Source organism: Chrysemys picta, chromosome 4 (genome assembly GCF_011386835.1).
Source record: "Chrysemys picta bellii isolate R12L10 chromosome 4, ASM1138683v2, whole genome shotgun sequence".
NCBI lineage: Eukaryota > Metazoa > Chordata > Testudines > Emydidae > Chrysemys > Chrysemys picta.
Genome location: NC_088794.1, coordinates 14131487 through 14157174, shown reverse-complemented (window position 1 = coordinate 14157174; position 25688 = coordinate 14131487). Strand labels below are relative to the sequence as shown.

The following is a 25688-nucleotide window of genomic DNA, read 5'->3' as shown; positions in this document are numbered from 1 at the left end:
GACAGCAGGGGGGTTCAGACAGGAGTTAAGATGCTAGCTGGGTCTGATTCTGATCTCATCTCATTTCTCCTGCTGTAATTCCATTGGCTTACTGGAGCTACTCCTGATTTACATCAGGTCAGAATCGGGCCCAAAGATTCTACGTCCTGTCGAGCTGACTCGTAGAACAAGGTAAGGGCAGAAGGGGATGGAGCTGTCCTTACGCATGGCACGAGCATCCCCCTCTTCTCATTGGCCCCTTTGCGCCTGGGGAAAGATTCCCAACGGGGGCCTGTCATCTAGGAAGGAGGAATGTGCCAGTCAGAGGCGTGGCCATTCCAAAGAGATGGAAAAGGGGGGATCCCATGCCCTAGCACTGGCCTGGCAGAGAGAATAGGAGGGGTTACTCTCTGAATAATCCCTCTTGCATGATTCAAGTTGATTGGCCATTGCTGGTGACATGGCACAAAGATATCTAAGAGGCTCTCCCCTGCAGCACTACATGCGTGCTCCCCGGGCGTGGAGCCGTGCTGGCGGCACACGCGTGCTCCCGGGGCACGGCACCGTGCTGGCGGCACTGGGACAACAACTTTAGCTGTCCTACCTTCCTGGAATGACCAGACTGATTTAACTGCTGTTAACCTTGGGTATCAACCCCCCTGCTGAGCTGCCTCTGTCCATCTGAGAGACAAACTCCTGGCCCGGGATAAATCTGAGGATAGAGCTGTCAGTGGAGCTGACCTTCAAAATGCCAGTAGCACCAGGAGATGGGATTTGCAGCGCACAAGGGCAGGAGTCAGTCCCAGCACTTGGGCTGAATTTGAGTTAAAAACTCCCTTGCTCACCCTTGGCGGAGAAGAAAATGCGGCAAACGCTAAAGGAATGAACAAGGAGGTGGAAGGAAATCAGACTGGAAGAGAGAAGGAGAGAGACCCTTTAATGGGCAGATGTGCTCAGTCTTGCTCTGCAGGGCTCCCTGCTGTTGCTTTGTCATTCTGGACAGTGTGTTTGTGCCTCACAGCAGCTCCCACTGTTTTGCACAACATGTAATTAGACTGTGGAACTCATTGCGACAGGATGTCATGGAGGCCACCATCTTGGCAAGATTCACGGTCGGAGTGGACATCTGATAACAGGAACAGCTAATTCTAAAATGAAAAGGGGCATAAAACCTACTGCTTCAGGGCTTATGCCAGAGCCTAACTATTGGGGGTTAGGATGAAACTCCCCTGGGGCAGATTATCCCCCCATCTGCTGGCTGTTAGGGTTCTTGCACCTTCCTTTGATGCAGCTGGTGTCACTGTTGGAGATAGGATACTAGACTAGTGGATTTTGGGGCTGGTCCATTCTGGCAAGTTCTGCGTTCTCTGCTTTCCCATTTCCCACGGCGCTGGGCGCCCTGGCACCCGAGATACAGCAGCAGGGTAACCTTCTCCCACACTATGTCTCTCCGGCACCGTCATGTCACGGAGGCTTTTCTAACGTGTGTCACTTGGAGTACCAAAAAAAAAAAAGGGATCAAGAGTCTAAAAACAAGTGGCGGAGACATGCCTGAAAGCTGGAGGGACAATGGGAGTACAGCGTGTGAGAGGGCGGAAGCTGCATGCCTGAAATTACTGTGCAGAAATGGAAACAATCAGCCAATCAGCCTGTGAGTGGGAAGGCAAGCTAGCTCCGTGGGACACTTTGCCCTAAGCAGCATCAGCAACCCCCCTGCTAGAGCTCTGCCTTGTGTAATTTTGAACAGGTGAAGTTGCTTCTTAAGCATGATTCATCCCCTGGAGGGCACTACAGAAAAAGTTAACCCGTCAGTGTGACCCGTGGGTTCCACTGTAAACACTGAGCTGATTCGTATTGAGTTTCTAGCCCTGTCACGATCAGTTTATGTTCGAAGGACAGTAACATCTTCCTGAGCCAACCTCCCCAGGAATCCTCCGATTCTCTTCAGACTCAGCAGCTCTTGCTGGTGAGGAGAGCAGCAGGATTTGTCAGAGAGCAACCAGGGTCTTGTCCAGTCCAGGCGATGGGGCCCAAACTCCTCAGCCTGCCAGGGCTGCGTGCCTCCTGGGCTGCGGTGGGTATTGGAGGTGCTGAGACTCGTAGTGCAAAGCGCCAGCTGGTTTTCATCCTTTCTCGCTACAGCCCACCCACTGCCTTTGCCTTCTCCTTCCAAAGCAGTCCTTGGACACCTGAGCTACAGCGGCAGGGTACCCATCTCCTGCCCTGTGCCTCACTCCTCACCTGGAGCAACGCCTTGGAAGGAGTTCATTCTCCGTGGTCTGGCTGATCCTCAGCTTCCTTCCTGAGGCTCCCATGTAGGATGCCAGTTAGTGCCAGCTACGGGAGTGCTTCTGCAGTGGGCACCTTTATCTACTAGCTATTGCACCAAGAGGTACCCTGTTGAACAGCCTTTCAGAGCAGCTGCAGCCAGAGGCTGTGCACCCACCATGGGGTTTGCCTTGGGAGAGGACACTGTGCTCTCTCTCTCTCTCTCAATTTCCCTGCCTTGTGGGATGTGGCATGAAGTGACCGGTGAGGCTAATCCCCCTGCAATACCAGGGAACCTTTGCTCAGTTATTGCTGTAGCTAACCTCTGCAGCCATTGAATCCAGCTGGGCACCACAGTAGGGCAAGCTGACACACGCAGCTGTGCCGATGGTGCCCTGTGTGGACTGCACTGACAGACTCCCTCGCCTGCACAGAGGTCTTGCTTAGCTCTCAGGGCGGCAGAGGCAGCACCCAGAGTGCTCGGAGAGAGCTGGAGCATGGGTCGGAATCTTCTCTCCTGTCTGAAAGTGGCCATCTTTGCTCGGGGCTGGTTCTGAGAGGTGCTGTCCTGGAAGGCAAAACTGCTGCCTCACTTGGCCGTTTGAAAGCGAGTGGGATTGTGATGGGGGTCAGTACTTTGTAGAGCTGGGCCCTGGTTGAGGACATGGATGGCTGAGGCACACTTACTGCGATGGAGCCATCAGTAGCTACAGATACTGCTTCCCAAGGGCTACTCTGCAGTGGGTATTCCAGTTTTGTCCACTGGCTCATAGAGAGACTTCCTAGTGCTACAGGGAGGCTGCATGAGAATATTCCATATTGATAGATACACATCATACACGTGACTGTGTTATTAACAAAACCAGGGGTGAACGCAGTGTCCAGAACTGTACAACCTTAATTTACTTTCATTTATGTGCTTGGTTTACCCTTTGTATTTCACTCCTTTTGGAAAATTGACATGGACTAATCAGTTTCACCGTAGATTACAGTCTGCTTCAAATTCTACTTCTCATGCATTAGCCCAATGCTGTTCTGCTTTGAGCTGCAAACATTGTAGGGGGAGTGTTTAAATTCAGCAACCAACCAACCAATACCTTGTACTGGAATTTAATAACACAATCATGAGAGTGTTTTGATTCAGATTCAGTTTCTCCCCCTCTCAACTACCCCTCCTCCCCCAAATACACACATTTGGTTGACCTGATAGGTTGTCCCTAAAGGGTTGTGGGCACTGTTGGTCCTTTCTGACCAACCAAAAATGCTGCAAACTCATAGATGTGCTGAAATAGCTGGACTATTTGTCAAAGAGCAACCAGGGTCTTGTCCAGTCCAGGCGATGGGGCCCAAACTCCTCAGCCTGCCAGGGCTGCGTGCCTGGGCCCGATGTGTGCAGAGGGGTGTGATGTGGTATCACTTTAGAGATGAGTACTGTATTATTTTGCGTTGAAAACCTTGCGCCTAATTCCTATTCCCCCATCTCCTCTTTTTTTTCCCATGGAATATTGCTGAGTATAATTATCCTCTCTCACAAACCTGTGCACATAATGTGCCAGACTTCCAAAACTCAGAGCATAATTGATGGTGACAGAAAGTCCCTCATTAACGCTGTTGGGCATCAGACTGCATTCCAAACGGCGTTACAGCTGGAGCCGTACCAACTGGAGGTTCAGCATTTAAAATGCTGCTTTAACAACAACAACAAAACAAGGCTCTAGATTTCAGACCATATAATTTGGTAAAAATGAAATCAACACCTTAGTGCTGAGATCATAATTTCCATGGCTGTTGGTGATTAACCTCTGCTAACTCTCTTTAACACTTCATCACTCACAGCTCTGTACCATACTTAATGAATGCATTATAAAATTAAACACAACTGCTGCAGTGACGCTAGCACAATAGAGGCTGACTAGAACAGGCCCAGAAAATGGCCCATGTTAAAAATGCTCTCTTCCATTTGGATAGCATGGTAGTTATTCGCCAGAGCTGCATAGGAGTCACCGAATGCAGCATCTCCGTAAGCTTGATCATGTCATCTTACCCAGTTTGTTAGCAGCTCTTCTGGGGCATCAGATTGTTGGTGGGGACGAACATGAAATGTGAACCCCGAGACAAAGGGAGGACTAGGCCCCGGACACTTTGGCACTCTCGTCAGCGTTCCTGTCAGCCTGCCTTTTGGCAACGGTTCTGACAGCAGCCCATGGTGTCTTAACTGGCATTGTCATGAAACACATTGTGCCATTTGTAGTCAGGGATCCATGTCTGGCCGCCTCCCTTGCAGGTTACAGTGCAGTGTTTCCTCGGCGTTGGCATGGGCTTTGGCAGGCACGCTGGCCAGCTGGTTCCCGCGGTGGCTGTTGTCTTTCCCTGGGCAGGCGGGGATAGGACGGGTATGTCTCTGCCACTGGGGCACAGAAACAAAAGATGCCAAACCATCCCCGCCCCCCAAATCCTGATAAGCTAGTGAGCAGGTAACAGGGGCAGGCATTCTCTGGCTCAGCGTTTCACTCCTTGGAAAGCGGGATTAGCTCTGGTGAAAGAGGCTGCTTTGGGGACTCTACCCACTGAGCAGGTGCAGCATGGGCAGCGTCTGCGTGTGCTGCACAGGAGCAAGGCTGGTCTTGTGATTATGGCAGTTGAGGGAGACGCAGGTGATCCTGGTTCAATTCCCAGCTCTGTTACCGACTCCCTGTGTGACCTTGGGCAAGTCACTTAGCTTCTCTGTGCCTCCGTTCCCCACCTGTCAGTGGAGATTAGTTCCTTTCTGCCACTTTGCTCTGTCTGGTCTGTGCAAGCTCTTTGGGGTGGGCACTGGCTCGGTGTGCATCCCTCACACCTAGCGCTTTCCAGTGCAGCCTCTTGGTGCTATTGGAATGCAAACAGCAGCTGAGATATCTGCAGGGCTGCCTGGAGGTGTGGCGAAGGGAACCCAGGCTCCATGGGCCCTGCACACTCAGCCTCTGGCATTGGAGCCAGTGTGTATGGGGCTCATTTCCCAAAGCCCAGGCTCTCAATCTGGGGCCGTGACCCATGGGGCCTCCCCTCATGTCCGCGAGGTTTGTGGTGTGGGCTTGTGGTACAGCGACGGCCGAGAACCCCTGCCCTGGAGCCTCCAGTGATGTCGCTGTTCGCTCCCTGTGCAGCTGGCATGACTCTGACAGGCTGTTGGCTGAGTGCTGCACATTGCCAGTGAATCCTGGAGACGGGCCGTGGGATACCTGTCCTGTCTCTAGGGAGCTGGCAGGTTCCCGTCTCCTCTCTGCTCAGCCTTTCGTGCCTGCTTTGCTCTCCGGCTCCGTTGTCATCACTGAGATAAGTGTCTGTCACACCAAACTCATTAGCAAGGAAAGCAGTGGAAGCCGCCTCCACCAAGTGGGGAAACTCACTGGTGAATGAAAGTGTCCCAGCCACCTCCTTCTCAGAGCAGAGCAAACCTCCCTCCGGCTGGGCCCCAGTTCCCTCTGACGGCACCCGGCAGAGGGGTACCCTGCATAAAATCATCCAGGCAGGGCGGGAGAATTGTGTTCACCTTGCCCTGCGACAGAGCCTTGACTTCGATATTCCCACCAGAGGTCGCTGAGATCTGACAGGGCAGTTTGCAGCGCGTATCCCATCTGTGTGTGTGTGTGAGAGAGAGAGAGACAGACATATGGGTGGAGTTTGGCTGGGCTTTGAGAGGCTCTAACACAGGAAACAAAGGGAGGAATGGGGAGAGAGGATTCCTTGCTCATCGTAGTGGCTGGCGCCAGGCCCCCAGGTGGTGGTGTGTGTTTATTCACAGGTGCATTGGCCCTTCTTGCCTGCCCTAGGCAGCATCACCACAGAGAGAACTGAAATCCCTCACCTACCCATGCCCCGCAGGACTAGTCCCCTGCAGCGGTGCCACTAATTCCCCTCACGCCATTAAAGAGACAGAGCTGGGGGCTGATGGTTACTTTAGCAAGAAAGCTCCAGTTATGGGGTGAAAAGGACTTTCTTTGTGGTGTGTGGGGGAAGGGGTGCTCATCCTCGCCCAGGTTTGAGATCTCTACGTAGGGACGTCGTGGCAATACGAGAGTGCTGGTAATGCTCGCCACCTCTCACACCTGTTGTTATTTGTATGATCCAAGCTCCTCGGAGCCGTGTGGTGGACCCGAACCCCACTGTGCAGTGTTTCTCATCCTCAGATCCCAAAGCACTGGATAAAGCTTGTCAGTATAGTTATCCCCAGTTTACAGACAGTGAGCTGAGGCACACAGAGATTAAGTGACCCATCCAAGGTCACGCAGGGAATCTGTGGCAGAGCCAGGAATTGAACTGAGATCTCCTGAGTCTGAGCCCAGCACCTCGGAGTGCGGGGTGGGGGGGAAAGGGGGTATTGGTGCTTAGTTCCCACTGGCTTTTGGTGAGATTTGGGTGCCTGAGCCTCTTGGAATAAAGCTCAGGGCTCCTGACTCCCAGCTCGGTACCTTTTGGTTCTGGAGCACATGGTTTGGTGCTGAACTAGGGGGGCTTTCTGGAGGACAGAAAGAGGAACGGTGTCTAGTCCTGGGAGTAGGCGCCTGTAACTGGAAGTTGTTTGCAGAGGAAATCTCTGCTCCTATGACGTCTCTGGCACAGTTATGTGTTTGCATTGTTGTCTCAGGAAGCAAACCCATCAGCATTTGGTGAGAGCAGGACGGGAAATGGCATTTTCACACTGTGGGAGGGTCAGATGTTTCCAAATCCGAACGAAAACCAGCACAACAAGAAAATCCAGCCTGCCAATGGACAATTCTGAAAACTTTCCAGCTGGGAATGTTCGAGTGGAAATATATCAGTGGTTTCAACCAAAGGAAATGATTTGATGTGTCAGAACAGCGTTCTTTATGTCAGAGCCGCATTTCGGAATGAAAAATGTCATTTTGTTTCAAAATGTCCAACTCAAACTGGGTGGGTTGGAGTCTCCCGTTTGGGACAATCAGAAGATTGTGCTGAATTCAGCCTTTTCCCATGGAAGACAGTGAACTGTGCAAAATCACAGTTTTGGGATGGAACTATGTGGACCAGCTCCAGTGAAGTTGATTGGAGCAGGAGTGCATGGCTCAGGTGCCGTGTTTCACAAGGCTGGATTGTGCCCTCACTTTGTCTTTTATGGCAAGCAATGCTTTAGATCCCCTGCACTTCTCTTAGCAGCAGGGAGTGCGCTCATGAAGGCAGTACAATCCCCAGCTCTTCCAGTGCCACACAAGAGCTTTCCTGCTCGGTATACTGTGGCCAGCTGAAGATGCGCTATTAATAATGCTGTAATTTATTTATATTTTCATAGCTATCCTAAACAGCTCAGCCTTCCTTAACTAACTATAGATTGCACGGCAGGATCTGTCAGCGAGTGCACGGCTTTGAGAAGGTAGGGGTGCTTGGCACTTGGTCAGCCTTGATTTCTACAGCTGTTCGAGTCTGTCCCAGGAAGAGATTCCCCCAGAAACCCCCCGTTGTGCTGGGCGCTGCACAGGCCCAGAGTAGCAGAAGGTCTCTGCCTGGAGGAGCTCACAATCTGAATAGACGAGGCACACAGAGAGCGGGAGGTTGCTATTATTGCATGTGAAGGACGTTCGTGACATCACTTAATGCCCTGCTGGACGGTGCTCCTATGCTCTGGTGACGAGGGCGGACGCTGTCCCTGTGTGGAATCGACTCATCGCCATGGCCCAGATGGGGGAACTGAGGCCCAGCAGGATAAATGAATTGCCAGGTGTCACACAGGGAGTCTGTGGCAGAGCAGGGGATTGGATCCACATCTCTGGAGCCCCAGTCCAGCACTGTGACCACAGAGCGATTCTTCCTCCGTTTGCCTGGGTAACATCTGGAGCCGACTCTGTGCAGTGCATCCAGGGGCAACGTCCCCCGCCCCGAATCCCAGCACCCTCTGCCTTGTGGCTGAGGGTTCACCCCCCATTCAGATCCATTCCCAAGGCGTTTTCTGTTCACTCGGTGTAACTGGTCTCAGCTGGAGCACGTCAGATTGTGCTCATCTCCTGCCCGGGACGGTGGGGTGTGTGTGGCCCCTTTGCTCCATCCCTGCCTGCTGAGCTGGGGCGTCAGTGGAAGGAGGTGGGATATAGACTGAATGCTGGTGTGGAGCTGAAAGAGACTCGCTGAGGCTCCTCCTGACCATGCGTTTTCCAGCCCCGGTTGAGTCAGGAAGCATTATTTCTTTGGTTTCCAAGCAAATGAGATCTGTAGGGATCCCCCGTTTTCCCTCCAAGCCCCCTGGCAGCCATGAGGAGGGCTTCAGGCAGCCCCCAGTGAAAGCAGCCAATGCCCCTCCAAGTGCTGCTCCGCCAGGGTCACAGCTTCTCCCCCAGGAACGGGGTCCCAGGCCCTGCTGATGCTAAAGCAGTGGTTCTCAACCCCTGGGGTGTCACAGACTATGGCTAAGATTTCCAAAGGGGTCTGCACTTCCATTCCAATTTCTATAGAGGTCCACAAATGAAAAAAGGTTGAAAACCACTGCCCTAGAGAGCGTGGGGCACCTGCCCTGGAAGGTCAGAGACACGATTGATGACTGTGGGGTGTGATATAGGAGCTTGAGGTCTGGAGAATCACCAGGCCTGGAGCAAAGACAAGATGACTCCCCGATATCTGCCTTATGTCAGTGTGCATTGGTCAAACCAATGGGACAGACCAGCAGTGAGGCACTGGGGAGTCTGAAGTAGGTGGTGAGCAAATCTCTCTCTCCCTCCCCATATACACCCTCTCTCTGTCTGTCTGTCCTCAGTCACCAGGCACTGCTGTCTCAGCATTGCTCCCTTATCTTTCTGTAGCCTAATGTTGTTACAAGCCTGGAGCTGATGGTCCTGGCAGCTCCTTCTGCAAACTAATAATAATAATAATAATATATGGAGATATACCTATCTCATAGAACTGGAAGGGACCTTGAAAGGTCATTGAATCCAGTCCCCTGCCTTCACTAGCAGGACCAGTTTTTTGCCCCAGATCCCTAAATGGCCCCCCTCAAGGATTGAACTCACAACCCTGGGTTTAGCAGGCCAATGCTCAAACCACTGAGCTATCCCTCCCTGCTCCGTGTTGCAGCACAGATCCCTCGCAGTGTAGCAATGAAGCGTTCAAACTCCACTTGTAGTGGTGACACGTCTCTCTTGGGCGTCAGACGCCTGGCTCGGGGAAGGTGCTGGGTTTGGTTTCAGGACACATTCTGTCACATGGAGATCAGTCAGCAGAGGCGGGGGGAGGGGAGAGGGTGGGTGTTTCAGGACACAGTTTCCACCTGCACAAAGAACCAGAGTCATTGAAGATTGAAAAGGAGGCTCGAGTGACACCAGTTAATGATGGAAAGTGCCTGTTTGCCAAGCACTTTCGGGTCACGTGGGGAGTAGGACACTTGCATCAGAGCTGCTGTAGCCTCGTTCTTCCCCCATCCCACCATTCCTGCCAGGGAGGCGAGCGATGCTGCTCTATATGCAGACGATGTTGCTAAAGTAATTCATTCATTTTCCACATTTCTCTGACTTCCACAAGGACAGAGGCTGGCATTTAAATTGCCTTGGAGGATCTGAAAACATCTGGCCGTTATTGACTGACCTTCAGCAGATGGATGGGGGATGCGGATCAGAGGAGGTTCACGGGCTCCGTGCAATGGTCTTGGCCCAGCTTCCTCTCGGAGGCAGCTCTTGCCAGCTTTGCCCAGTGCTAGTGAGCATTCCACGTGTGAACGTGCCACGTTGCTACAGCTGTATGTGCTGCCCCAGTGAGCGTTTCACACAGTGCTCCCTCCTCCTGGAGTAGGCAGCTGGCCCCCGGGTGCTTTGCAGGTTGGGTGCACACCCAGGAGTCTGCATCACTGCTCTCTTCCCACACGCCCCCCACCTAGGCAAATCCATTTGTGCAGTGGCAGGGCCTGGTCTCCTCATCACCACAGATGTCCTCATGACGGCCTTCGGCAGGTCCCCTCCACCGCGAGTCAGTACACCAAGCACCTGCTCTCCTGTGGGAGTCACCGTGTGGGTGGAAATCAGGGCCTGAACCTTTCCATGCCTTGGTTTAGCCCGCAAACCGTGGATAACAGCAGCTGCCTGGGAGCAGGGCCGGCTTTAGCAAGTGCAGGGCCCGATTCGTGGGGCTTGTACTCACCGGGCGGCGCTCCGAGTCTTCAGCAGCACTTTGGATTGCCGCACTCCGGCCGGGGTTGCGGGGCCACGGGGTTGCCGGGCTCGGGCCAGCACTCCAGCCGGGGGAGTGGGGCCGCCGGGCTCGGGCTGGCACTTCGGGCTCGGGCCGGCACTCCGGCCAGGGGAGTGGGGCCGCCAGGCTCGGGCCGGCGCTCCGGCCGGGGGAGTGGGGCGCAGGGCTTGCCATGCTCCGGCCGGGGGAGCGGGGCCCTCTTAGGCACGGGGCCCAATTCCAGGGAATCGGCGGAATCGGCCTAAAGCTGGCCCTGCCTGGGAGGGGCAACGTGGTCCAGCTACTGGGTCAAATCCTGCTGCTGGCCTGAACGGGGATGGCAGGGGCTCGGCCCCCTGCACATCTCAGAGATGTGTTCCTTCATGTCCCCTTCCCGTGGGCCCCTCACCATCACGGGCAGCAAATCCTAGCTGCCCGCAGCCCTCAGGACAGAAGAGCTGTGGCTTCCCCCGCATCTACTTGCTGTGGGAAAGAGGCCGTAGTATGGTCTGGGAAAGGCTCCTGCCCCAGGCCTCCCGCACCCTGTAGCAGCAGGTGCTGGGAGATCGGGCTTCTCCAGCACCCCGTGTTCAGAGGAAGGCCTGGCGAAGGAATGCATTTTGAGCATGGCTCTAAACGTAGGGTGGGTGAGCTGGGAGCAGCCCAGCCCTGAGAGAAGGCTGATTAATGCACTGTAACCTCCCTGCATAAGCTGAACTCTCCCTGACCCTGATGGAGCCAGCCTGCTCTGGCAGCCGAGGGCAGGTTGGTAAGCACCACGGCTGACAAGGCGTTTAACCCTGCGGACTTGACAGAGAGGAGGGGACACGGCATTGTTCTTCCTGCTCAGCAAGAGCGGTTCCCCTCCAGGGGAGTTGTACACTGGAATTGTCTAGTGCTGCTTTGCAATAGGATCAGACCTCTGCTCAGAGCGGCTTTCCTGCACCCTGATCTCCTTCACCCTCATCACCCGCTGGGGAGCAGGGTCTGCAGAATGGCTTCACCAGGAGGTTGCTGTTTGCCTCTGCTCTCAGGCTAATGCAAAATAATTACTCTCCTCCAACCCCCTGGGAATGCCAGCAAACTGCCAGGCATGCACACCCAGTGGCATTACTAACCCCATTATGGTGAGGGGGAAACTGAGGCACGGAGTAGCAGTGACTTGCCCAAGAACACAAGGTGAGACAGTGGCGGAGCCAGGCCTCTTGGCTCCCATGCCTGCATTCTCACCATGTGACTGCGCTGAGCAGCAGCTGGTCTGGCCTTATTTAGAAGAGCTAAATCCTCCAATCAAAGGGGAAAGCCCTGGTGCCCTTAAGTGGGCAGGAATCCCACTGCCCCCCGCACCTCACTGTTCTGCGGTCATGGGCTGTGACCCTGGGCCATTCCCCTGCCGGAGGATTCTTTGCTGGAATGGACCCTGGTGCTGCAAACAGCCCCCGTGAGCCAGCCTCTGTTGTAGGAGTTGTCCTGAGTCACTACATGCTAGTGTGACAAGCAGCGTGGCCTTTCCCGAGATGGTCTGACCACCAGCCTTTGGAAGGGGAAGCCTGGGCTCCTGGCCTCCAGCCGTAGTCATTGGAAATGAGTAACAAAGAATTATGATCCTGCTCTGCTGGGGTGTGCGTGGGTGGGCTGGGGGGGGGGGGTCGGGGAGCTGGGAGGTATTGGGGTGCATTGGGTGGGGGAGAAGATGGGGGGTGTTGGGAGATGGGTGTTAGCGAGATAGAGACTCTTCCCTGGGAGAAATGCAGAGGGTGAGGAAGCCTCATGCTCTCGTTCTGCCGGTGGGTGTCCCGCGGGCAGGCAGGCCAGGTGTGTGCTGCTGGGTGCACCGCTCCCTCTGCCACTCTGCCAGTTCAGGTCGGTGGGAGGGTGAGACAGCAGTACACAGCATCTTCTCCTCGCCCGCCTTTCATTTCTGCTCCTGGCTCCCTCGCCCACTCGTGCGCTGGCCGGGGTGCTGCAGGCCGATGGTGCTGCGTGGGCACCTCTGGATGGATATACACAATTGGCCCCAGCGGCGCAGAGACGGCTGGTTCCTTTTTTATCGAGGAAATAGTTCACATTTTTAAAATGGTCTCAATATTTCCATGCTAGGCTGTGCCATCTCTGAAGGGGCCAGGACAATGCAGGCCATAGTGTAAAAATTGGAGCGCGGATTTAGCCGACAGACCCACTGGAGCTTTTGAAATTGCCTAGATGTGTCTTTACTCAAGGGCGTCAGCCCAGTCGTATCCCATCAACTCATGCCCACTTCAAGCAGAGAGCGTTTGCTTGCGTATTAATTCATTTCATTGATTCAGCGACCGAAGGGGGCAGTCCCCTCTCAGCGATGGGGTCTGGGACGGGATCCCCGAGGTGCAGCCTGGGACTGTGGGACCACTGTGACCCTTAACTCTCCAGCCTGGGCTGTCTCTCACAATGCTTTGCTAGTGACAAGCAGCAAACCCTTCCAGGCGCTGTGATCACTCAGCACAACTGCACATAGAGCCCCACACCCAGCTAGATTGCATGAATGTTCCCAGAGCCATTCATAAATCACACAGGGAAAGGCACCTCCCAGCACTGTACCTCAGGAATATACCATCTTGCACTGCTCAAGATGGGCAGTGCAAATTCATTAATTGGTTCACCCCTTCATCAATGGAAAGTGGATGTACACCAGCCTTTGCCAACCTGAGGAGATTTACCCCACTTCAGGCAAACTCACTGGTAAAGATAAACAGTTAAACAAATTTATTGACTACAAAAGAAAAATTATAAGTGATAGGCAAAAAGTCAGAGTTAGTTACCAAAATAAAATAAAATATAAGCACAAGGTTTAAGCTCTCAACCCTATTAGACTGGGCAACACCTAGATTAAGCTGTTTTTCTCACCCCATTGGATATTGCAGTGCTTAATATACAGGTTTGTCCCTTAAACCTGGGCCAGTCTCTTCTGTTGAGTCTTCTGAGTATCTTTGTTGCTTGCAAGTATCAGGGGGTAGCCGTGTTAGTCTGTATCTACAAAAACAAGGAGTCTGGTGGCACCTTAAAGACTAACAGATTTATTTGGGCATAAGCTTTCGTGAGTAAAAACCTCACTTCTTGCATCCGAAGAAGTGAGGTTTTTACTCACGAAAGCTTATGCCCAAATAAATCTGTTAGTCTTTAAGGTGCCATCAGACTCCTTGTTGTTTTTGTTGCTTGCAGCATAGGTGGGGGCAGGAGAAAGGCCAAGCAGTGGCTCCCTGTGCTCTGTTCTGGGGAGCACAAGTCCAGGCATGTCTGGTGGGCATTGCTGAGTCCCCAGGCAAGGTTGAGCAATTCCCCTGGTGTGGCCTCAGGCACGTGAGTCATTGAGTTGTAGCTTCCTTGCTGGACAATGGTTGCTGATGGTTGTTTGACACCCCGCCCAGGCGCTGGTTACTTTCCTTGCTGTTGTCTCTGGGGAGCTAATATCTGGCTGATTCCCCAACTTACAGCATGTTTTAGTGCCAGCCATACAACACAATTCTCATAACTTCATATGCACTAAAGATATATGTATTTAGATAGAACAGTGACTTTCAGCCAAGCATAACCTTTTCCCTGATACAAAGCATGCCTTGTGAGGTATGCAATATCACAGTTTTATACAGATGAGGAACATGGGGGGTTACAACATGCTCCCCCAAGGACAGGGTCTACCCAGCCTTCTTGCTGGGCTGCATCAGAGCATTGGATGTCGCCATGGGGCACTGTCTGTCCTGACCGGCGGGTGTCAGCACACCTCTGGAGGGGCTCTGCCCAGGACACAAGTGTCTTTGCAAAGCTGGGTGGGGAGCACAGAACTGGGATAATGTGGGGGGCGCTACAGGCTGGGATTGAGGGGCATTGGCAGAACTGTGTGTGTGGTGGGGAGATCCCAGGGGTAGCAGGGGGCTGTGTGTTGGGTTCGAGGGGCATTGGCAGAGCGAGGTGGCAGGGCTCGGATAGAAGGAGTTGCTATAAATCAGGTTGGAAGAGCACTTGCAGAGCTGGGTGTGGAAGGTGCCCAGCACGTGGCATATTCTACAGATTCACGCTAAAAAAAACAAAGTGAAGGAGCGCTTGTTACGGGCGATCCTGCCTCGCTGGGGCCTCTCTTGCCCTGTGGCCCATCTCCTGCGTTGTGACACGCCATCTCCTCAGTGCTTTTCCAAGATCGTCTCTGTGCTGATACGCTTCACCAGGAGTTACACCTTCCCCCACCCCCTCTGCTTCTGTTCTTTCTTCTGGTCGCTTTCCCGCTGTGCCAGCTGTATAATCCTATTTGTATTGGTATTTTTCTAGCATGCAAATAGTCAGGTTAGGCCTGAGGGAAGGAGATAAACAGGGTGGTGGTGGGGAGCTGTACAAGAATCCAGCCAGAGAGAGACAAACCCCCTGCAGATTTCACAAACCTTTTCCAGCCGATTTCGGAGACGCAGACCAGGCACCTGCCCGGCGCTCCTGTGGGGATAATCAGACCCCTGTGCTGAGCAGGCTCGAGGCCGTCCTGAGGGCTGGCACCACACACCGAATCTCCGCCCCTGGCTCAACCAAGCAGCAGTGGCAGGGCCGGAGAGCTGGGGCATTGGGCATCTGCAAGCTGAGGATGTGAAGAGCTGCTGGGAGGAAGATGTCGTGCACTCGGAGATCACGAGCCAGGCAAAGGAGAGAGAAGTGAGCGAAGGTTGAACGGGAGGCAGGCACCGGTGTGGGAGGGACAGGAGAGCTCTGGGGGTGCATCTCGGAGCCAGGCTCATTATCGAACTGTGCAGCTGACTGGGATCTAATGCAGCTGGCAAACACTGTGGTTAGCAGAGGAAATACAAACCACCCTGGGGAGACTGGAGATCAGCACCTGGGTGCTGTGCTGTTTGCTTCTACAGCAGCCAGTCCAGGGGGCTCTGATTCCCGACAGGGTCCTTAGGAGCTACTGAAATAGAAATACTGAATAACAGGAACAGCCAGACAGGGTCAGACCCAGGGTCTGCCTAGACCAGTCTCTGACATCACAGCACCAGCTGCTGCAGAGGGAGGTGCAGGAACCCCCAGAATGCAGAAACCATGGCAGTGTGTGGAGGGGAGAACGATTCTTCCTGACCCTCTCGGCCAGAAGCTGAAGCAGGGAGGCCTGGCCCATGCCAGCTTTTAAGGAGCTGTGACACCTGGGAGGGGCCTTCTAGAGCAGAGGCTGTGTGGTCCCCCCTTGGAACAGGGCGCTAACAGAGACTGTGAGGCGGGCAGAGCTGCCTTGGATTGGGAAAGGTCTTGGAGCTGCTCCTCTCCCGCTCAAGGTGGGAGCTGACTCCAGGATGCCACGTGAAGCCAGCCCAAGCCCTTGCAGCAAGGCCCGTGGTGTGGAGGCAGCTTACCCGGGAGGAGCGTTCCTTTCCCTCTTGTGGGTAATTAGATACAGCCGGGGATAGGGCAGAAATGCGCATTACCTCTGTGAACTGTGGCGTTTCACTGCTGCTCCTTTCCAGCATTCCTCCCAGTGCGGCTGCGGCCCTGCCACAGGACAGCATCCCGCAGGACAGGCTCAGAGGGGCATTATTAGAGGAAAGCCCCCTCTTTGCCCCCACCCGTGGGACCTCCCACCGGCTGCTAGCAGCCCAGGATGCAGTCCCTGCCCCGAGTGCACTGCCACTGGCGCAGGGAGGCTCCGTTGTGCTAGGCACTGTACATGCCCCTAGAGAGAGAGAGAGAGAGAGTGTCTCCCCTGGGAGCTTACACTCTAAATAGACACAGGGAGAGAGGGGAAACCGAGGCCCAGAGAGGGAAGGGGACTGGCCAAAGGTTGCACAGTAGGTCAGTGGCAGAGTTGGAAGAGAATCTAGGTCCCCTGTCTGCTAGTCCAGCACCTTCTGCTAGGATACCTGGTATGAGCACTGCCAGCTTAGCAGAGAGAGTCCACAGCGGGATCTCAAGCCGTTCTGGCGATCTCCAAGGCTTGGGTACTCGTAGTGTGTAGGAAAGAGGATGGCAGCCCAAGGCTTCACCGATCCAAACCTTAATTAAGGCAGCGTGTAGGGGATCAAACCAAAGGAACCCCACAGAGCCTAGTGGAGGAGGGAGAAGATACAGTGCCCCCAGAACCAGCATTCGCAAGGAGGATCTGTGTAGGGGAGCAGGAATGGGTGTAGCACGCAGTGCTCTGTATGCATGCAGTGACCACTACAGCCACACCAGCTTTCACTCAGTAAGGTCCCAAAAAGTTTTCGCACCAGATACACAGGACTCGGTTCTCCCATTTCTGGGGTGGAGGATGGCAGTAGTTCTAGAGTTAATGGCAGGACTGGAGTAAGGGGAGGGCGGGGGCTTTTGGTGAGAACGCAGGGGCAAGCCCTCATTCTGATACAGAGGGTAAGCCTGATCTTTGGCTTCTCCCCGATCACACAGAACTTCTGTTCTGGGAACTGGCCAAATGACTCCCCATGGAATAAACTGCACAAAGCTTAATTTCTCTGCCTCAGACAGATACAGGGCAAGGTTAGAGCCAGTTGGGTTTGAACCTGAGCTTGCCAGGGAGTCAGATGGGATGCTCAGGGGCTACTCACATACCGAAGTGAAGCATGGGCTTTGCTGGATTGTGTGAGCAAAGTGGGGATGGTTGGCAAGTTGCTGTGGGTGGCTGTTCTGCCTGCAGTGGGACTCATCTTGGTGACGAAGGAAACAAACTGGCTCTAGTAGATTTCCTAATACCCCAGAGTAGCAGGACACGAAAGCAAGACAGTTTTCCAACTTGGGTAACCTGGAGCAGTGATCACTTGGGATCTGGAGGGGTGTGCGAGCCCCTCTCCCTGTCCTGTCGGGTAATGAGGAGAAGAGAGGGACACGGACAGTCATCTGTGTGTGCAGCTTCCTCCTGAGAACGAGAGATGCCTCTGAAACGCATCCTGATGGGGTCATTCTGGGTAGGAGCAGTTTAACTAAGAGATGTTTTGAAAAGAAATGTCTTGGGTCAGATCCTCTGACAAGCTGCAGTGAGCACCGTCATCTCTGCTTCCTCAGGGGCTGCCACGTGCCAGCAGTCTGATGTGGTAGCATCTCACGCCCACTTGGGCCGGTATAAACGGCTGCACAGCAGGTGAGCTAGGGGAGTAGGGCAAAGTGCTTTGCTAATGCTCACAATGCCTCAGCCCCTCTCAGAGGCAGGTGCGTGCTGTTAGCCCCTGTTTCAGGTGGGGATGCTGGAGCCATCTCTGGGATCACCCACTGCATCAGGCCCAGGTCTCTGGGGGCCTTTGTCCCCTTGCTTAGTTGTGTGTTGGTGGCTGGGCTCTCGTTTCTAGCAGCCAGTGCATTTCTGTCTCTCCTCTTTGATGCCTGACCTGTTGGCACTTTGCGCTCTTGGAAGCAGTCCAGAGGGAAGGCTCCAGCCAGGTGCATCACAGGAAAGGAGAAGCTGCTGCTTGCTGGGAGAACCAAGCGGTTTGCAGGCTGGTGTGAATCCAGGCACACAGCACTGCTGGGATCCTCCCAGGCTGAACTGGGCGGGTGCCATCTTCAGAGTGTGTAGCTCAGGACATCCCAGAGCACATGAGCAGGGTAGCGGCAGCCCAGCCTGATGCACACTACCAGGTGGGAACCAGAGCTGGCTTTGCTTCCCATGACCTGTGCAACACCCCCCCGGCTGTAATTTCATTCTTTTGACAGAGGAAATGGCTCTGCATGCCCCGTGCTCCATAGCCGACCCCGAAGGGCACATCCTAAGTCCAGTTCCCCGTGGCCAGCAGCAGGCTGAGGGAGACTGTCGCAGCGGCTCCTCTATTTCGAGTTAGCAGCTGTCTCCCACCCTCTCACGGATGGCACCTATTGCTGTTCCCGGGGTTGTTAACTGCTGCGTGTCTAGTAGCTGCCCGCCGATACCTTGCAGGCTCCATACCGGTGCAGTCAGTTAATATTCAGTGCCCGTCCATGCGCACGTGGGAATGGGGATCAGCGTGCTGTGCCTAGAGCTCCCTGAGAGCTGGAAGTGGGAGGATGGGATGCTGGACCCGGGAAAGCAGAGGAATGCTGCTCTCTGGGCGTGTTAACCCGCCGCTGTCCCTTCCAGTCGGGTGCTGAGAGGGGCAGAGCTCGATGTGCGAGTCAAGCAGAGGGAAAGGAAAGAAACCAGCTCCTTCCCCATTGCCCCACAGCCCGCTCGACCAGCTCAGAGTACTCAGGGCTCAGAAGGCCTGTCTCCTAAATACTCATCTGTGGTCCATGAGCCGCTCATTAGCCGGGTCGGGGAGTGACTGCCAGGCGTAGCCACAGGCAGCAGGGTAATCCCATTAGTGCTAGCGCCTGGAGGGTGCTCTTCAAAGGAAGGCTAAAGAAGGCAGGAGCTGAGTCTGTCGTTATGACAGGTCTAACCTCCTCCCCCTGGGATTTGTCCCACAGCAGCGATGCTGTGCTGTCCCAGGCCATTCCATTCCATGCTTTCCTATGCTGCACTGCGCAGTCCTGGGCCATGCCCTGCCACTGAGTGCTGTCCTGTCCCGTCCTGCGTAGTGCCATTCTCCCATGTGACCCTGGGCCATGCCCTGCCATTGAGTGCTGTCCCGTCCCGCGCAGTGCCATTCTCCCATGTGACCCTGGGCCATGCCCTGTCACTCTCTGCTGTCCTGTCCCGCGTAGTGTCATTCTCCCATGTGACCCTGGGCCATGCCCTGCCATTCTCTGCTGTCCTGTCCCACATAGTGTCATTCTCCCATGTGACCCTGGGCCATGCCCTGTCACTCTCTGCTGTCCTGTCCCACATAGTGTCATTCTCCCATGTTACCCTGGGCCATGCCTTGCCACTCTTTGCTGTCCCATCCCGCACAATGCCATTCTTCCATGTTACCCTGGGCCAGGCCCTGCCACTCTCTGCTGTCCTGTCCCGCGTAGTGTCATTCTCCCATGTGACCCTGGGCCATGCCCTGCCATTCTCTGCTGTCCTGTCCCACATAGTGTCATTCTCCCATGTTACCCTGGGCCATGCCCTGCCACTCTCTGCTGTCCCGTCCCGCACAATGCCATTCTTCCATGTTACCCTGGGCCAGGCCCTGCCACTCTCTGCTGTCCTGTCCCGCGTAGTGTCATTCTCCCATGTTACCCTGGGCCATTCCAGGCCGGCTTAGTCTTGTAGACTTAAGGCCAGAAGAGACCATTATGGTTATCTGATCTGACCTCCTGACTAACCTGGGCCAGATAATTCCACACAATAATCCCTTCAGGGCGTCCAGTAGCTTCTGAGTGAGCTCAAGCGTGTCTGAGCTAGACAGAGAAATCTGGTCTTGATTTAAAAACTCCAACCTGCTGCATCCCTTGGGAAATGGCTCCTGTGGTTAACTACCCTGCTCGCTAACAACCCCATGTCCTGAGTTCTGCCAAGTGAAGCTATCCTGTGTCATGCCTGGCTGTCCCAGGCTGTCTCGGGTTACACCCCGCTGTCCTGGGCTGGCTCATCTTTCCTACTTGGGAACCAGGAGATGCTAAGAGAAGAGTTGGTCATACTTGTCCTTTAGGCCTCCAGATCTCTGATTTGTGCTCAGCCTGCGTTTATAGACCATGTGGCTTGCTGCATCCCTGACCCCTGCTGCCCAGTCCCCCTGGACTCCCCAGGTGCAAATGCCTGTGAAATTCCCACTGCTTATTTATCATTTAACCCCATTGTTTCTCCAGCTCAGTCGAGTTCACTTTCCACCCCATGAATTATTCCCTGTGCATGGCGTCCAGCCGTCTTTCATTTCACCCTTTCCCCTGGCAGCTTCGGCCTCACTCATAAATATTTACTCTGCCTGTGTGCACAGCGCTGTAATGAAATAATCATCGCGGGAGAAGGCAGTGGCTGGCTCGCCGGTGATTGTGGGGAGTGGTTCGAGGTGTACATTACAGTCCCTGCCTCACGTCACTGAGAGCAGCTTTGAGCTCCAGCTGAATCATTTATTGAACAGAGGGCACTGCATACGAATCGCGGTGTGTTGCAGGAAGCGTAATAACCAGGGGAACTGCGCAGGGCTCTTGGGAAGAGCAGAGACTGCAGACAGGCACTCTTGTTTCTGTGCTTTTGGACAAGAAGGGGTTCAGTCCTGGCCTGTCTTGTGATGTTCATTATGTTATTAATTGTACACCTCTACCCCGATATAACGCTGTCCTCGGGAGCCAAAAAATCTTACCGCATTATAGGTGAAACCGCGTTATATTGAACTTGCTTTGATCCGCCGGAGCGCACAGCCCCGCCCCCCCGGAGCGCTGCTTTACCGCGTTATATCCGAATTCGTGTTCTATCGGGTCGCGTTATATCGGGTAGAGGTGTATTATGGTTGTTCCTGAAGGCCCCCGCTGCAACTGAGCCCCTTTGCGCTAGGTGACGTAAGTACACCTGGTAAGAGGCAGCCCCTGGCCCAGAGAACTCACAGTCTAAAGGTGAGCGGGGAAGAGATTTGCCCAAGATAACCCCCAAGGCAGTGGTGGAGCTGGAAGTAAACGGAGGTCTCCTGACTCCCAGTCCAGTGCACAATCCACTGGGCTATATTTCATCATCATAGGCTGTAAATGGCGGGGCTCACTGTCCCCAAGGGTTATCATTAGAGCTGGGTGAAATATTTTGCCTGAAAAAATTTCACATCTGAAAAAATGAGGTTTGTCAAAATCCAAATTTTCTGTGGGAAAATACCAATTTTGACAAAATGTTTCCATTTTCCAGGTCAGCAGACTCCAGATGAAAAATGTCATTTCGAATCGACATTTTAAAGGAGACATTTTACATTCTGGGATGCTGATTCGGAACAAAACTATTCCTGTTTGAAACACCACATCGAATCGTTCAGCTTCCATCGAGAATATTGATGTTTTCTGTGTCTACGGTTCCCATTGGAAACTTTTCAGCATTTTGGTGTTGTGAAAATTCTCTCTATTTTGACCTTTCGCTGATTCGGAACGGATACTAACTCTGAAATTCTCCCCTGGGAGAAAGTCGCATTTTTCAGTGCCCTGCTGTTGCCTGGTGCTCCCCTTGGTCTGCTAAAAGGGACCTGGGCAGAACAAAACACACTGAGTAAGGTACATCTAAACTGCAGGTGAAGGGATGGGAGCATGGTCAGGCACGCCCAGGCTAGCTTTGATTGGGCTAGCGTGGGGAACAATAGCAGTGACTGTGGCTGGCTGGGCTAGCTGCATGAGTGCAAGCCTGCTCGGCCCCTGGGTACATACTCCAGGAACTAGCCCCTGCTGAAAGTTGTGCCACCAGTCTACACTGCTATCCTTTACCCCTGCTAGCTAGATTCACCCTCGCATGTTCCACCTTCACTGGCGGGGCGGGTGTACTCTAACCAGGTGTAGAGACACATGAAGTGTTCTCCTGAAACAAAGCAGAGACCCCTCTAGCCCGTTAGCCAGTCTCCAACAGTGGCTGGTCCCAGCTGCTTCTGAAGTTGGTTGAACTCTAATGGAGAACATTACGCGGCCTATTCCAGCTACGGTTTTGTCCTATTTAGCATAACAGTGAATATTCCTATTAGCAATAGAAATGCCAAATCCATTTAGAAACCTGCTGAATTCAGGAGCTCTGCAGGTGTCCTCTCCTTGGGTGCACAAGGCAGAGGAGGGAGACCGTGATGTAGTAACTGGGAGTCTCGGGAATGAACAGCAGCTGCAACATGGGGGGTTCTGTGCTCATGACAGTCCGTACGAACTTGCTAACGCTCGGGGTGGGGCTTGTGTCTGCTCCCTATGGTATCTCCAGCCCTCTGCTGCCTCCTCATGCGTTGGATCCACGGGGAGGTGATTGGTGACTGACACTTTCACATTGTGGCTGGAAAAGCACCTCCTGGAGAAGTCCCTTGGCGCAGAGAGATTATAATGCAGGGCCTCGGAGTAGGTAATCTAATGGGCCCCTTCTGGCACTGTTCTCAGGAGCACAAGGTGACAGGAGACCTGGCCAAGACAATGGAGTATTTCACCCAGAGAATGGTGGGCAGCAGTGTGGAATGGGACTGGGTAGGCAGCAAGGCTGTGCCATGGGCTCTGAGGGTAGCCGAGGGACGGGGCTGCAGTCCTGCAATCAATGTCGCCCAGGTGCAGTGCTCTGCTTCATCTCTGCCCGTTACCCAAACCCCACCGGAAATGCTCTCTGTGAATTCTGGACCCGCTCGGCATTCACCTTGCATCTGCTGTGCAGGTTCTAGGTATCAATGGGTTTTCACTTGACAGAGGAATCCTCTTCCTGCAGAGGCAGTTTTTTCACAGCATGACTGTATGTGGGGCCAGTCCTGGGCCTGGCCCCCTGGCTGTAAGTTTCATCCTCACCAGGATTCCCAAAAGGAGGGATGAGTTTGCACTTAGGGCACTGGGCTGGGATTCAGGAGATCTGTGATCAGTTCCCAGCTCTGCCCCACATTTCCCGTGTGACCCTGGGCAGGTTGCACGAAGAGCTCCCCTTGTGACACTTACTGCCAGGTTTTCCCGCCGTGCTGAGCTCCTGTGAAAACCTGCCCCCTTGTTTTGATGGCTCAGTTTCTCACTTGTAAAATGGGGCTAATATTCCTTCCTTTCCTCCCTCCCTTTGTATCTCTGGTCTGATGAGACTGTAAACTCGACAGGGCATGAATGGACTGTCGGTCGTTCCAGGCAGCGTCCAGCGCAAGGAGTCCACAGTCTCAGCTGGGGCCTCGAAGAGCTCTGGGAATACCCCTAATAATACTGTAGCGGGGTGAGCACCCGCTCCGGCCCTGGAGGGGTTGGAAAAGCCCTGCAGAGGGCTGGGGCTGGGCAAGGTAAAACCCTGGCTGACTGGGGGAAGTGGCTGCAGCTGGGGCCATGCCCCAAACTAAGCCACTAGGCCTTATAAGAAGGCCAGGGAAGCCAGAGGGAGCAGTCTCTCTCTGACTGGAGAGGGAGACAGGTCTGGCTGCTTGGGAACTCACCCAGGGGACCTAGAGGAAGACAGGGCTGGGGAAAGGCCTTAGGAGCTGGGAAGCCCCAGGCCAGCAACTCCCCAGGCTGCAGGGCCTAGTTCTAGGCCTCCTAGGTATTGGGCTGGCAGAGGGTGGGTAAAGGCAGCCAGTCCAAACCCTTTGTTGCCTGTGATGAGCGGCTGATAGACTGCAGACTGCCCCAGGGCGCGGGGGCTAAACTGAGACTGGCAGTAGCCATGACTGAGGCGACGTGGGGATAGGGGGTGGGGGTTCCCCTGGGGTGGGGGAAACCCAGTAAGACTATGGGGTACTGCAGAAGGTAGAACCCTGAGATAAGGGCACCGTGGTCCTGGGAGGGACACGGGGGGCCAACAGCAAGCGGATCACCGACCTGCAGAGAGTGCTCCTGGGTTGAAGCGCTAATTCCCGAGGACGACCAGCAGGAGGTGCCGTAGGGGTGAGTCTGCGCTCTGCTACAAATACCCATTGGGATCTGCACATTGCAGCAACCGAGCTGCCATTCCCGTCTCTCCAAAGGGTGTTTCGCTCGCAGGGCTGGAGCCCCATTACGCATGGGTAGATTAACTGCACCCTGGGCATGAAGTTGCTTTCCCAATAGGAAGGATCCTTTCAACAAAGAGACTGAAAACCCACGTTGTGAGTGGCAGCGTTTGTCACGTTTGGGATGGGAGACCATTTTTTTTCTTTCACTGTGAAATAGAAAAGAGAGAGAGAGAGGAGCTCAGGGAATGTTTGTGTCAGACCTGAGCTGTTGCCCAGGATTTTCCATAAGGTGAGTAGAGCGCGTGCGGGCAGTCCCCCTCCCTGCTGAGTTAGCGCCATAAATGTTTGAAGGGTTCTGTCTTGCAGTCGGACCATCTTTCCCCGGCGATAAATAAATAAATCATCCCCTCTTTGCTGGGGAGAGAAGCTGGCTGTGACGCTGAGTGGAGGCAGCTGCTGTCAGTGCGTGATGCCCAGCCCTTCTGAGCAGTTCAGTGGTGTGCGCTACGGTGAACTGTCCGATGAGATCATGTTTGTATTGTCAGCGCCAGCCAGCCAGAGACGTGCAGACGGTCACTTCTCCACGCAAGCAGGCCATAAGGATAACGCACGCAGAGCCGTGGGCTGTGGGGGAGGTGGCATTGTCTCTTTCTCAGCTGTGTCCTGCGAGTGGGAGTGAGAACTCCTGACTGCTAATGCTGGCTTGCTCTGTGACCTTGGGCATATCCCTTGAACTCTGCCTCAGTTTCCATCTCCTCACTGCTGGCTTGTGTCATTAATGCATTATCGTTTGTTGTCTCGGTACATGCCATCGCTGGGCATGGTGCCATACAGACAGCGAGGAAGGCAAGGCCCCTTCCCTATGGGGCTCACAAGCTAGGGGCCAGACACTGTCGTCCTATGCGCTCTGCAGGGTCCTGTTGAACTTCAACCAGAACAAGGGCTGTGAATGGGGCTCACAGGAGTGGGGAGCGAGGGAAAGGGGAGGGAGTGGAGATTGCCGGAAATAAGGGCCTCTGGAGCGAGCTCTGTTCGCGCCTGGAGAGCCAGGCGAGGGCAGAACTGCAGCCTAGTAGCCAGTTGTGGTGCCACAGGACGGGCTGGGTTTTACTCTCCTTCTCCTGTGTGTGACGCCACAGCGTGCAGGGACAGTCCCACTCCGAGGCTGTTCTAGACTCTGCTAGCCACGCCTCGCAGCCACCGGCCCATTTTATTCTGGGACAACAAAGTGGACATTGGGTAATTTCTGCCTCCGCGGTGCCTAGTCCAGGGTGCCCAGGCTCATGCAGGCGGTGTGGGCTGGCTGTGCTGGGCTATCCGCCAGCCGACGGGCTCGGAGCAGGGGAGCGGGTTTGTTGCATAGGGGCCTGAAGGGTGATGAGTTCGGTTCCTGCTTCAACCGTAGCCCCCTCCCCCATGGGGCAGTGACAGCCGCTCTGCCCAGTGGGGATAGCAGCCCTGCCCTGCCTCCAGGAGAGCGCGAGGATAAACACCTTAAAGAGTGTGAGGTGCTCGAATAGTACAATTGGGGGGGCCAGGTCAGACCTGGAGAGAGAGCCCATGGGGTGGCAGTGAGAGGGGCTGGGAGAGCGGAGACAGTTGATCACCAGCCTCGTTAATCTCTGAAGCCACGGCAGCTGGCCCTCGGTGCGGTTCCCTGGTTCAGATGGCTATAAAGCGAGCTTGGCCTGCTAAGAGTTATTCTACCTCAGCGCCCACCATCAGCACCTGCTGCCCGGGTTAGGTTGAGGTGAGCTTGGCAATCCTTGTTGCTGTGTGTGGTGACGTGAGCATTTGGCAGGCCAGGCACTCTGTAGACACTAACCATCTGAGCCTCACCAGCCCCCCCTTCATTTTACAGCAGGGATACTGAGGCACGGAGCACTTAAGAGATGCAGTGGCAGAGCTAGGAACAGA

At 54.3% G+C, this 25688-nt stretch overlaps 1 protein-coding gene across 3 annotated transcripts in view; it reads left to right on the top strand.

Annotated features, from left to right (window-relative positions):
• Window positions 1–25688, top strand: part of TAFA3 (TAFA chemokine like family member 3) — a 78664-nt gene that overhangs the window by 2783 nt on the left and 50193 nt on the right. The window contains exon 2 of one of the 3 annotated variants that reach the window (XM_042852656.2): window positions 21059–21414. The exons of 1 other annotated variant lie outside the window; for it this stretch is intronic. The gene's annotated coding sequence lies outside the window, so the exon portion shown is untranslated. Of the gene's footprint in view, window positions 1–21058; window positions 21415–23703; window positions 23725–25688 lie in introns of those variants that run through there. One more of the 3 variants, XM_065591441.1, reaches the window with a different exon arrangement.